General features: G+C 50.0%; 1 protein-coding gene across 8 annotated transcripts in view; it reads right to left on the bottom strand.

The window, feature by feature from the left end:
* Positions 1-13,353, bottom strand: part of CTBP2 (C-terminal binding protein 2) — a 172,692-nt gene that overhangs the window by 56,796 nt on the left and 102,543 nt on the right. Inside the window, exons 1-2 of one of the 8 annotated variants that reach the window (XM_023224413.3) lie at positions 4,676-5,045; positions 387-605 (exon numbers count right to left, since the gene is read on the bottom strand). The exons of 6 other annotated variants lie outside the window; for them this stretch is intronic. The gene's annotated coding sequence lies outside the window, so the exon portion shown is untranslated. Of the gene's footprint in view, positions 1-386; positions 606-4,675; positions 5,046-13,353 lie in introns of those variants that run through there. One more of the 8 variants, XM_023224415.3, reaches the window with a different exon arrangement.

The raw sequence follows: 13,353 nt of genomic DNA, 5'->3' as shown, positions 1-13,353 counted from the left end.
GGCAGTAGTCTCGAGGCTGTGGTGTGCCAGGATTCCACCTGTGAATAAAGCTACTGCACTCCAGCCTGGGCAACCTAGCGAGCCTGTCTCAAACTTAAAACAATGGCAAAACCAGATATAACAAAATAAATGTCCTAAAGGAGTCAGGGATCAGATCAGTGGGTCAAAAAGCACTGGCCCAGCCTTTGATTAAATGGCAACTGTAACACCATAGTTAATAACAAAATTACTAAAACTACTTTAAGGAAGGAAATGAAGCTTTTTGAGAAAATCAGGGTAGGAAATGAGTTTAATGGAGCCAATTTTCAGAACGACTGCTATGGACCAAATGCTTGTGTACCCTACAATTCTTCCGTGTTGAATGCTGAATTCACGAATGTTCAAACCTTAATTCTCACAGTGACGTATCTGGGTGCTGGGCCTCTGAAGGTGATTCGCAAAGCTTTGCCCTCAGAAACAGGATTAGCATCCAGTCCGCAGTACGCAATAGACGATCTCGCTGCTCCACGTGAGGACACAGCCAGGAAGTCTACAAGCCAGCAAGCAGGCCCTCCCAGATCCTGGATCTGACAGATCATTGGTTTTTCACTTCCCAGGCTCCAGAGCTGTGAGAAATAAAGTCACTCAGTCGATGGTATTTGTCTTACAGCAGCCCAAACTAAGATGATGGCCAAAAGTGACTATTGTTTCCTGATTATTAATTTTTGCAAATTTAGTTTTATGTTTTTGGGTATTAAGAGGGTGTCTGACTTCCAGTATACTACCAATACAATAGTACACAGGGAAATCTCCCTTTCCAAGAGCCCCCATACCCATGTCCTAAAGGTAACTAGCAGGATCCCCCTTTTTTTTTTTTGGAGACAGATACTTGCTTTGTTGTCCAGGAAATCTCGGCTCACTGCAACCTCCACTTCCCAGGTTCAAGTGATTCTCCTGCTGTAGCCTCCCAAGTAGCTGGCATGACAGGCACACACCACCAAGCCCAGCACATTTTTGCATTTTTAGTAGATACAGGGTTTCACCACGTTGGCCAGGCTGGTCTCAAACTCTTGACCTCAGGTGATCCACCCCCCTTGGCCTCCCAAAGTTCTGGGATTACAGGCGTGAGCCATCACGCCCAGCCATGACCCTTTCTAATATACACATTGAAGCTTCACTCTGGTTCCACCATCAAAGAAAGACTGGGGAGCTCATACTTCCCCAGGGAGTGCCCAGCAGCCCAACCCCAGCGTGACATTGTCACACCCTGGTCACATGCCCTCCATCAGTTCCAAGGGCCCTACCCTCTAATTCCCTAGGGCTGATGCAATGCAGGCAACCCAGCTGTGGCCAACACAGGGCTACAACCCACTTCCGACAACCCAAGGCTAGGTATGCTTCAGAATTCACAAGTGCTTGGGTTAAAAAAAAAAAATACATGGCCTCCATAATCTATTACGGTGTACTCCCACATCAGCCATCTAAGTATCTGTGCCAGAACAGATAATCATACTGACTCAACTGGATTAAGAAAGAAAATAAAAAATAGACTCAACAATTTAGGGCAGGTCAAATTCTGCAGCTATCAGAGTATTTTAGAATTTGGATATGAGGGCCAGGCGTGGTGGCTCATGCCTGTAATCCCAGCACACTGAGAGGGCAAGGAGGGTGGATCACATAAGGTCAGAAGTTCCAGACGAGCTTGGCCAACATGGTGAAACCCTGTCTACTAAAAATACAGAAAATTAGCCGGGCATGGTGGTGCACGCCTGTAATCCCAGCTACTGGGGAGGCTGAGGCACGAGAATCGCTTGAACCCAGGAAGTGGAGGTTGCAGTCAGCTGAGATCCCACCACTGCACTCTAGCCTGAGTTATAGAGTGAGACTCTTATCTCAAAAAAAAAAAAAAAAAATTTGGATATGAGATTAAGGAATGTGGATCTGTGATTCTGTTCTGTCCATCTAACTCCCACCAAAAATTCTTAGGGGCTTTGGAATGACCAAAAAATTCAAAGCGAAGCCCCTGTAAGCTGCACAGGGTAAGAAATCTCAAAGAACGTACACAGCAAGTCTCTGAGCACACGGAGCCAGTGCTAGGAGACGGCACACTATGAGGCTCTGGGCTGCTACACAGGAGGAGGTGAGCAAATCTAAAACCCAGGCTTTCCTTTGGCCAAGAAAGCTGAGCAAATCTTCCTGCTTTGGTTAAGGGTTGTGAGCACACGAAAATACATTTCCTGATGTTAAATGCAAGACTCCAGAATTCTAAATATTTTCACTTGCTAAAAGCTATAATCAAGAACAGAAGCTTTGAGCAGAAAGAATTCGTGATTTTCCTAATTGGTTGTTTGATTTGTGTCATAATGGAAATTAAGTGTTGGTCTTTGTTGCTAAAGAAAATGAGCCGTTCCTGTGTTCAGGATTTTCACACATTTTAAAAGCACTTGTCTGTCTTCCAAATACACCTTAAAAATAAACAGTATATTCGTTTTAATAGTGTTATTTAATAATAAAGGCTAAGCAAAAAAAGGGATAAAAGCAAATAAGCAAACAAACTAAACGACACCTCTATTCCTGTCTGTTTAGACATGAGGAATCAGGAATGCAAATTAATTTTTCCTTTTCCAGTTTTCTCTTTCCTACTCTAGCATGAACATTTTGATCTACAGCTGAGAAGTCTGGTTGAACAGAGAAAAAAAATTGGTGATCTCAAACTCTAGGCAGACAGAAGTGGTTCCATCAGAAAATGCATCTTTTGTCACATACGGTGTGCAAGAAATGATTCCAGAATGTTTATATCTGAACGTCACGCAGAGAAAGTATCCAGAACGTTGGAAGGTTCTCATGTCATGCCTGCAGGAGGGCACTGGGCCATGGTAAGTAAGGCCATTCGGGTGGGTACTCCTGTGCCCCTATAATCGCCAGGGCAAAATCTGCAGCCTGTGACACAACTGGGCACACACAATGCATCTGTTGTGTCCAGCATGGGGACTGATGACCACTAAAGGTTCTTTGAATGTGAGGACTTGCAAAAGAACCACCAGGCTACACTTCTTGGAGAGAAATATCTGGAGGTTATATGCTAAACCTATGCAAAACCTAATACGGTTTATTAGACTATGTATTCAACTGTCAATTGTAATTATATTATAGAACACTGTGTTATATGTATCATAGAGTATATAATAAATTGTTAATGAGATGATGTTAAACATTGCTGTCTTAGTATATGAAATGGGGGAAGATTTAATCCTCTTAAGGTAACTTTTAATTATTTAGCTTACACTTAACACATGAATTGCCCTTGTATTTAAATATCGAATACAGGCAATTATAGGAAATAGCTACTTATCAAACAAATTGCAATGATGAGATATGAATTTATAAAAAAGTCTTCAGGTTAGATTTTTAAGATGTTTGCCTTTGGATTTTGCCTCAGAGAGGCCTGGAATCCTCGACTGATTTTGTGGGGACTCTACTGTCATTAGGGGCCTTCTGAGATCCCAGCCCACTCATCTCCTGACACTGTAGGGTCCAGAATGCTCGTATAAGGACATGCTCTCTGCAGTCTCTGCTTGCTCTCAAAACCAATGGAAACCACCCTCGTGGGCTGACCTGTTCCTGTTGCAGCCTGTCCTGGGAGCTGGCCCAGCCCAAGGGAGGCCTGGTGTCCAGCGATGGGGCCCTTTGGCCGGCAGAGGGCACTGCACACCCTGCATGGCCTTCCAGAGGCCTCTTGGCCATGAGTCACCATCCTCATTTCTATCCCAACTTGGGCTCTACAAGCACCTGGAGAAAATAACATCGGCTACTCCTAGAAGGGAAGGCCTGGTCCCATGGATGAGACGCTACATTTCCCCGAAAATTCCGGATGTGAAAGAGGCAGAAGGTTTCACTGTTCCAGCAGCAGATGCTTCGTTTCCAGGAGCATGATATGCCAGGGAAGGGGAATGCAGCGCCAGCCCCTACCTGTTTTCTATCTCCCGAGATGCTAGCTGGGGGTCCCACTTTCACAGCTGAGTGACTTGAGGTACAGACCAAGGAGCAGGGAGGCTCCCTGCCCAGGGCGTGGGGTCCCCGACCCAAGGGAGCCAGGGGCCACCCTGACAAATGATTTTTCCATTATGCCCGGTGATATCAACCAGTCAGTGCTGAAAACTGGAAACAACTTGGTAGAGGCGGAACACACACACACAGAGGAAGGCGCTGGGGAGGGGCCAGCTGGGCTGGGCTGGGCTGCTCCACACATGCCCCTTAGGCTTCCCATTACAAAGGAGAGCTTCTGGGGCACTATGCACACCTGATCAATAGGTGACTGCTCAATTTGACACAACACCAGGATCAGTTTGCTGTGAGACAAGTATGATCTCAAGATATATAACTTTTTTTCCTGGTAGACACTGATTTAGAAAGGAAAGTGGGGAACGGGGGATTTTTCCAATCTTCCCCAGGAATTGATTCTGGCCAGAACGCACATTAATGTGCTCTCTGGCCTCAATTTGCCCGTCTGGTCACACCCACAGCCACACACACACCCCATTCACCAAGTTCTAAGATGGCCACCTCTTCTCCACACAGGGAGGGCACCTGACAGTTTCTGGTTGGAGAAGAATAGGAGGAGCTGGCCCACTAATGCCCCAGTACAGGAGACACATGTGCCTAATTCAGTCCCCACCATCACAGGACACTTTCTTACCATCATTTCAAAGTCGCCACAGCTGCCACAGCAGCAGCACGCCACTGGGTGATACAGCACATGCTTGGCCTGACTTGGCAGAGGATGCCTTTGGATAGACGTACAAATCCTGAGGAGTCCCCACCTGAGCTCCGGTGCCACCTCCCCCAGGCAGCCTCCAGGATGTGCCTCTCTACCTTCTCTTCATGGTTCTGACGTCACAAATACCTCATAAGCTTGCTCCAAATCACATTTAGTGGGACTTGCTTTCACTTTCCCGGAAGAGGTTCGTCTGTACAACCACTTCAGTGTGGAACCTTCAGCAAGGAATGAAGGCTACCTGGTGGCCAAGGAGAGGTGGAGACCCGCAGGCATGGTTGAAGATGGTGCGAAGGGGGAGTTCCAGCTGGACAGGCAGAGATAAGCTATCAAAGCAAACACTGGCTGGGCTGCCAAGTGTCTGGAGAGATTATCTCAAAAACAAGCAGGCAACAGCTCCCTCCAAAGGGGCCAACCTGTTGAAGGAGTGGGGACCCAGCCTTCCAAGTTCCATACCAGTCGGGTGACAGAGTCAAACCAAATCAAGGCTCTTGAGCCACCCGCTCCAACTCTTCTGCCCAGCCTGACGTGACCAGGGCAGTGTGGCCACCGCCCCAATGCACAGCTCAGCTCCCGAAACCCCAGGTCTGAGGGGCCAGCCCTCTGGGACACCAGGAGTTTGGGCATGTAGTGGGATAAAAGTGTTCTAGGCGCCTGGGGTGGCCCATCCTTCATTTCAAGGAAGGTGTCACTCACGCAAAGGTCGGCACCCAGGAGAGCCAACTCAGACCTCAGGAGTAGAGGCATATGTTTGCTTTATGAGGGCAGATACTCTATGGCTGGGTCCTTGCAGATATTCCCATTCCATAGTGCGTATCTATCACCAGAAGCTGCTCTGCAGCATCACGGGGGCACCGTTACCCTGTCTCCTGCGAGAGGCTGTGGAAATGATAGGTAGAAATCAGACGTCCCTAACTCCAGAAAGTCTCTAGATTCAAAGGCACCGCTTCCCAGACCTTATCTTTTCAACCTGAGTCATAAAGAGAAAAATTTTAATCTTATACACAGCTATTTAACAACATGAAATAAAATAGCTTGCAGCTACTCCTTTTGCTTAACACGGTTTTCACGTGGAGGACGGTTGTGTAACGGAAACCCAGAGGGAAGAAAGCTTTGTTTGGTATCCATGACTGCACCCAAGGGGAGAGCGGCGCCTCGCAGAGTCTGATGGGGAGGAGGAGGGTGGAACACTCCTGTGTTACACAAATTCATCTTTGTCTATCCAATGCCGGGAGAAGACGGGGCGGGGGTGGGGCTCAGAAGAGTTCTTTTGTTCTTCTGTTGTGGGGCATCGCTGGGGTTCAGCTGTCTTCTTCAATCATTTCACCTGTTTCATAGTGGCTTCCAGTCCCGGTCTCCAGGCCTCTGATGGGTACACCACCCCATTTTAATATTCACCATAGCTCAGAATGTTCCAGGCTAAAATACAAGTTAGCGGAACGAGGTTGCTGGGAAGGAGTAGGCAAGGCTCCTGAGGAGAATCTTCTAGAGAACTGCAGTCTTGTCATAAGGAGCTGGGGTCCTCACAGGCCTCCTGCACTGAAATCCTCTAGAGAGGGGAGGCATCTGGATGCGGAGGGTAGATGGCGCCCACGAATACAATCACCCGCGGGGAGAATTATAGCTCACCGCGTGCTGACCATCAGGGATCCTAATTTTACATGAAATCCCATTGGAGAATTCTTGACAAGTAATGGCCATTTAAAAATCTGCTCTGAGACATTTTATGGGGTACTGTGCACGTCAGAGCCCCAGTCAGACAAATAAATGGGAAACAAGGTCCAACCTGGATCCCAAGTTTATGTCCCCACCCCGGACACTATGTGAAAATGGTACACAAAGACCCTTAGGGAAAGGCAGGTCCCTGGAGGCCCACTCCTCACGTGCTTCCTGCCTTAGCCGTCCAAGCCTGAACATTTATGGTCTTGATGTCATTAAGTCCCCAAAGCAATTAAAATACCTTTTCAGGCCAGGCATGGTAGCTCACGCCAGTAATCCCAGCACTTTGAGAGGCCGAGGCAGGCAGATCACTTGAGGTCAGGAGTTCGAGACCAGCCTGGCCAACACAGTGAAACCCTGTCTCTACTAAAAATACAGGAGAATTGCTTGAACCCAGGGAACGGAGGTTGCAGTGAGCTGAGAAGCTGGGATCATGCCATTGCACTCCAGCCTGGACAACAGAGCAAGATTCCATCTCAAAAAAGAAAAAAAAAAAACACCTTTTCAATTAAATGCCCACAGGTCACACTGACTGTTACAGGTTAAATTACAGACCCCCAATTATGTTAAAGTTCTAAGCCCTAGGACCTCAGAATGGAACCTTATGTGAAGATAAGGTCATTACAGAAAGCAATCAAATTAAACAGGCGATTAGAGTGGACTCTAATCCAATCCTCTCATAAAAAGGAGGACATCTGGACACACAGACACAGACGGGGAAGACGACGTGAAGACGGCGTCTAAAAGCTAAGAAGACAGGCCTTCTCTCACAGTCCTTGGAAGGAAGACCCCTGCGGATGCCTTGATCTCACACTTCCAGCCTCTAGAACTCTGAGAACACACATCTCTGTCCTGGCCTGTCTGTGAAACCTTCTTCCAGCAGCCCGAGCGCGCCAACACATGCCAACAGATGGGAGGCTCACACCTGCCGATCGGGGTCTGTGCTGCTGAGACCTGCTAGCTCAGGACCACCTTGGCAGGAAGCCTGGCTGTGGTGCAGGGGCAGCAATCTGTCCAGAACCCTGGCTTTATTAAAAAGTGCCAAGTCAACTCAAGCCTGCTTTATGGGGAGAGGCAACCTTCACACCCTCCAATCTCGCCCCGGAGAGCTCAACACGCACGGCCTGAGGGGTGTGCCTGTGGCCATCCCCCAGCAGTGGTCAGAGGGGCTGCAGGCCCCAGAGGTGACCCCCACAACATGCAGGGAGCAGCCTCCCGAGAGGCTCAGACCTGTGTTCGCAAGGGAAGTGACCCAAGAGGGAATGTTCTAACCTTATTTCCCTTAAGCTGTTTTCTGTGTCCCATGTCTGAGATTTCACTGTTTGGACCGTCCTGCCTTTGTGTTGTCTGTGTTAACAGCACCCAGAAGATTCCACCAGCCTCATGCCAGGGTTGGGAAATCAAAGAAAGGTGATCCCCACACGGCCCACAGAGGACAGAAGAACCTACCAAGAATGCGCTTGGGGTCTGGCAGCAAACGGATGGTGGTCGTGCCTTTGAACGCTGTGGTCTGGGCTTTGTGCATCGTGGTGTGGGCTGCAGCGGGAATCTGGGGTCCACAATCACAGGCACCATCGATGCCTGCTTGGCGGCCGCCCTAACACGCTCCCATGGGAGCCCAGACCGAGCACCCACTGGATCTCAGGCGGGATGCAGGCATTCGGGTCAACTCCATTCATACGGCTTTGGGACAGCCACGTGCATCTCCACACTTCCCAAGTTCATGGGAAATTTTGAAAAAAAACTTCTCTGATTGTCAAGGCATTCTCTCTGGTCCTTTCTCAAAATCTTCCCCCAGAATGAAGTTCATGAATACGCATCACGCAGCACGTAGCCGCTGACCCCAAGTATACTTATTTCTTCAAAATACAGAACTTTAGGAGTACAAAAGGCTTATTGGAAGAGAAAAAAGAAAGAAAGAAGAGGAGAAAACAAAAACCCACAGAACTTCCAAGATAATTCAAGCATGAATCCACGGGGCCACGGAAGCCAAGGCTGCCCCTCAGGGCAGGTGCGGCATTCTCCCAGGTTTCTGGAGTATGACTGGGGGTTCACCTCTGGAAAGCCGGGGCTCCTTCACCTCCAGGAAAGATTCAGTGCATTGTCAACACCGAGGACACGGGAGCTGGAGGAGCCCACTGAAAATGACCTGCCACTCTATCCTTTGAATGGCAACCTCACTACCCACCAGAGAGAAAGAGGACACAGTGACAGGTCTTCTGCAGTCCAGGTTCCTGCACATCAGGCTGCAGCCCCTCCTGGCGTCCCCAACACAGCAGTGCAAGGAAGGCCCTCTGTCCTCTCCAGGCCCCTCCCAGAGGTTCTCCTGGGGAGGGCACCCAGGGATGAGTGGCTCCTGGGCTCAGTCTGCTCTACTCCCAAGGCCCTTGGGAAATCAACAGGGTCAGCTCAGGAGAGGCAGAGAAGGGGTGAGGCTAATAGGTTTTGGTTTTTGAAAGGTCTGAGGTTAGACCCTCTGGGCGTCAGAGACCGCACCTCAGATGATGCCAGGGTGAACATCTCATACACGCTCCTGAAGGTGGGAGGGGAGATCTCAGCCCAGAGCCGAAGGTGTAGATGGATCTGATGATGTGGGAAGAGGAAGGGAAATGGGAACTTCACTTGGAAAAGGAGAGAGGCCACACAGTTCCGAAGGGCAGGGCACTGGCCACAGACTGCCCTGTACGCCCAGCTCCACAAGACACCAGGGACCTGGCAGAGGATCAGACTGCACACAGGACCCTCGCTGAGGCTGCACACACATTATCTCAGTGCCCTCTCTGGCTCCTACAGGACTTCTGGGGACTCTGAAGCCTGATAGCTCTGCACAGCCACCCACCAGTGACAAAGGCGTGGCCACGAAACAGTAGAGGGCCACGAAGGATTTTCCGAATCACTGCCCCTCCCCAGAGGCCCACTGAGAGCTTTCCAAGCTGACCATGACCCTCTCCCTGACTGGGGCAGATCCCATTTGCACTGTGGATACCAGAAAAAGAGTCAATCCCATGGCCCCCAGAGACCCCCAACCTTTTGGAATTCATGTCCTTGTATAAGTCCTGCTTCTAAACAGACGGTATACACAGGTGAGGGGAGGTCGCTTCTGAGATTAGGTTAAGAGACTGGGGCTACCGGTGTGGGCATCCTCCCATCTTCCCTGCCAACTTCCCTCCCTCCCACAGAGGCCAGTTACCATGTCAGCTGCCCTAAGGAGAGACTCACGGAACAGGAAACTGAGGTCCTCAGTCCCAAAGTCCATGAGAAGCTGAACCCTCCCCGAGCCGGGCCTTCAGAAGAGACCACAACCCCGCTGACATCCTGACTGCAATGTCGTGAGGGCCCCAGCAAGGCGGCACCCAGCTAAGCTGTGCAGGTTCCCGTCCCACAGACAGCGTGAGACAATAAAGTTTTGTTGTTTTAAGCCTTTACATTTTGAGGTAAGTTGTCACACAGCAATAGATATAACTAATACAACCCTTTACACAATCTATCACACTGGCTATGGTCACTGATACAGCACAGTTCAACAGAAAAGATAAAAACAGTAAGACATTTGTAATGCATGGCAGCGAGTTTATACTACCTACAGGACAGAGAACGCTAACAAAAAACAAGCGGAACCCTCTAAATCCTCTGCTGCCCAGGCTGACATGAGGTCTGTGATACATCCACTTCTGTAAACTCACGGGGTAAACGTTCTTCTCCTCACACCAGCAATGCACACAGGCTGAAGGAACGGAAAGTCTGCTGTGATGTTCACTTACCCCAGATGCTTAAAATAAATTCCAGGGCTACGCTCAACATGCACGGAGTTAACTCAGGCACCCTGGGGTCTCCGCTCTGACTCACGCACACCCATAAAATCTGGGGAACATTAAAAACATCTATCAGAGCTTGGGCCCCACATTAAGAATGCAGCCTCCTAGACCCCCCTCTGAATGATAATTCACTGGTAAGCAGACCTTGCTTTCTTATTCTTAGAAGTGGTCCTTGAACTGCAGCTACGATTAAGTCTGAGCTCTCAGAGAAAAAGAGCATGTAGGTAAATATTAAAGGCAGTCTGCACAGAGGTTCAGGGCACAAACACCGCTGCTCCTGAGATAGGGAACGCCATGAGCCGAGGCAGGAGCAGGCCTCATCCGCAACACAAGGGGCAGAAATGGGAAGGCTGCAAAACCACGCAGGTGCCATGCCCTCATGTGCCCAGATGCTTGGGTGGCCCTGGATGGTTTCCTAGGATCACGGCATTTCTGGAGCCTTCTGAGACTGCAGAGGTCACCAGATCCAAACTTTACAGAGAACCTGAGACTCAACATGGCCAGTTCACTCCTAGTCCTATGTCCTTAGGACCCTGATGTACGTCTCCTGCTCCCCCAAAGCAGCACTTCAGGGGCTTGTGGAGCCAGATTGAGCCACACCAGCCAGATGCAAAACATGGCTATGTCTCACGAAGCCACACCCCACAGTCCCTGAACCACACTCCAAGGGAGAGCTCTCCAGAGCAGACAGAGAACATCTGCAGAAGCAAAAAGCCAGACGAGCATGTAAAGTCATGAAAAGAAAAAAAATCAAAGAGGCAGGTGGGCACATACCCAACTGTTAGCAGGGGAGTCCCTCTGAGGAGTGGGACTGTGGGAAGGAAGAGGCTCCAAGAGGCTGGAACGCTTTTTAGCTGCATGCACGACTTTAAAAACAGCTAACTGACCAGGCGCGGCGGCTCACACTTGCAATCCCAGCACTTTGGGAGGCCAAGGTGGGCAGATCACGAGTCCAAGAGTTCGAAACCAGCCTGGCCAACATGGTGACACCCCATGTGTACCAAAAATACAAAAACTAGCAGGCTGTGGTGGCGTTGTGTCTGTAGTCCCAGCTACTCAGGAGGCTAAGGCAGGAGAATTGCTTGAGCCTGACAGGCAGAGGTTACAGTGAGCCGAGATCACGCCACTGCACTCCAGCCTGGGCAATAGAGTGAGATTGTGTCTCAAATAATAATAATAATAATAATAATAATAATAATAATAAAAATAAAATAAAAGCAGCTACCACTTCCAAAATGCTCCATGTGCGATGAGAACTATTTTAAGCGGCTGTGAGTGGTAACTAACGCAACACATCAGCAGCCAACAACTCCATTCCGCTGGGCTGGTTCGCACAGTGCAGGTGTGCATGCCATGAGGAGGACACGCCCAGCACAGATGTCTGTCAGCTCTGGATGAGGCTTCAGGTGAGTCCCCAACATCTCAGGTGCAGGCATGACACACACACTCTCCCTCCACCCCAGATGCCTTCAGAAGAGCGTGCCATTGGCTCTAAGGAGCCCAGGAGGCCCAGATCCTGTAAGATAACATCACAACACAGCGGCCCGGGGTCAGGGACATCTGCTCAAAACTCGCTCCCTCTAGGCACCCGCCAGCCCCACAGCTGCTCTTTGTGCATCAGCTTTACGGAAGGGTTAAATTACCAACGCTGTCCTCCCGCCTCTAGAACAGCCACAGAGTCAGGTGCCAGTCTGCGCTCTTAGTCGAAGGATGTTGGCCACAGAAACTTCCAATGGCCTTAGGACCCCAACTCCATAGCTCCCAACCCCATCACGGGCAGCAACGTGGACAGGTCACACAGGTGCCATGGGGAGCACCTCCTGGGGACCCACCTCCCAGTCCATGTCTTTGGTCCCAATACTTGATGAGCTGTGATCAGAGCACGTATCCACAGGCAGAGCTCTGGAAGGTTCTCTCCGAGGGACCCGTTGAGCCCCTCACTGCATTCTCCATCACACCTTCCGGAGGAAGACACAAGGGTCCCTCTGCCCCCGGGGTCCACAGGAGAGCCTCCAGCCATGGAAGCATGCCTCTCTACCCTCTGGGTTGGGCTCCGCTCCCCGCGCCAGGTCCTGGGGGCAGGAGGGAGACAGCAAGGCCAGAAGGCAGTGCAATCTCATTCCCAAAGAGGCACCCAGGAAGGGTTAAACGGATTGTTAAGAGACAAAACTGATGAAAACGACTTCAACACAATCTGATGAGGTCAGCAAGTAGAGAGGCCTAATGACACTTGTAAGAAAAAACATCTGTCGGTGTCAAAAGGTCAGCAGGAAGTGAGTGGGATTTACGTGGCTGGGATTGGCCAGACCAGCACTCCTCGAAAGAGAGACACACACATGGCTTAACTTAGCCTGAGAGGAACAACAAAAACCCCTTTCAATTGTCCTGTGACCAGCCCCCGCCTCCCTCTACACAACAGGCCAGACCCTGAGCTATGAAATCCGTCTGGGCCCCTGACTGGCAATTAGCTCTCTGTTCATTCACTGATCGGCCACTGAGGCCCAGACTCCCCACCGTGAGTCTTCTGGGGATGACGTTTTTGCTCTGTGTATCCCTTTTCCAGGCCACAGAATCTCCAGCTTGACTTTTTCCTTGGAACACAACGAGGGTCACCTGAATAGCAAATGTTTCAATAAATCCATCATCACAAAAACCAAAACAAGAAGTTTCTCTGGAAAACAGGAAGTCCTGGTACATAGCATGGCTTAAAATAGGGCCCGTTTCATCTGCTGACAAAACTCCAGTCTCTGAAGCCTCTTGGAGCTTTGTCCGGGATCCAACTTACCTTTTAACGCTCCTTCAGTAAAGCATCCCAGTGCCTCGGGCAACAGACTGGCCTGGACTTCGTTATACTCTGTCGCAGGTCACAGGTCTGGGTCCTGGCCGTCCCACTTCCTGTTCACAGGCCCCCCAGAGGGTCTCACGGGAAGCCAGGCTCAGGGCCACGGCAGGAATGAGGCCTGGCGCTTTCATGCCATAAATGAGCTGAGGTGGCGGGGTGCGGGGTACGGGGGGGCGGGGTGTGTGCTTTTCAGCCTTCTCATCTAAAGCATTTCTAATGTGGAG

Source organism: Piliocolobus tephrosceles, chromosome 9, assembly GCF_002776525.5.
Source record: "Piliocolobus tephrosceles isolate RC106 chromosome 9, ASM277652v3, whole genome shotgun sequence".
Lineage (NCBI taxonomy): Eukaryota > Metazoa > Chordata > Mammalia > Primates > Cercopithecidae > Piliocolobus > Piliocolobus tephrosceles.
The sequence above is the reverse complement of the archived record's forward strand: the minus strand, read 5'-3'. Positions and strand labels throughout refer to the sequence as shown.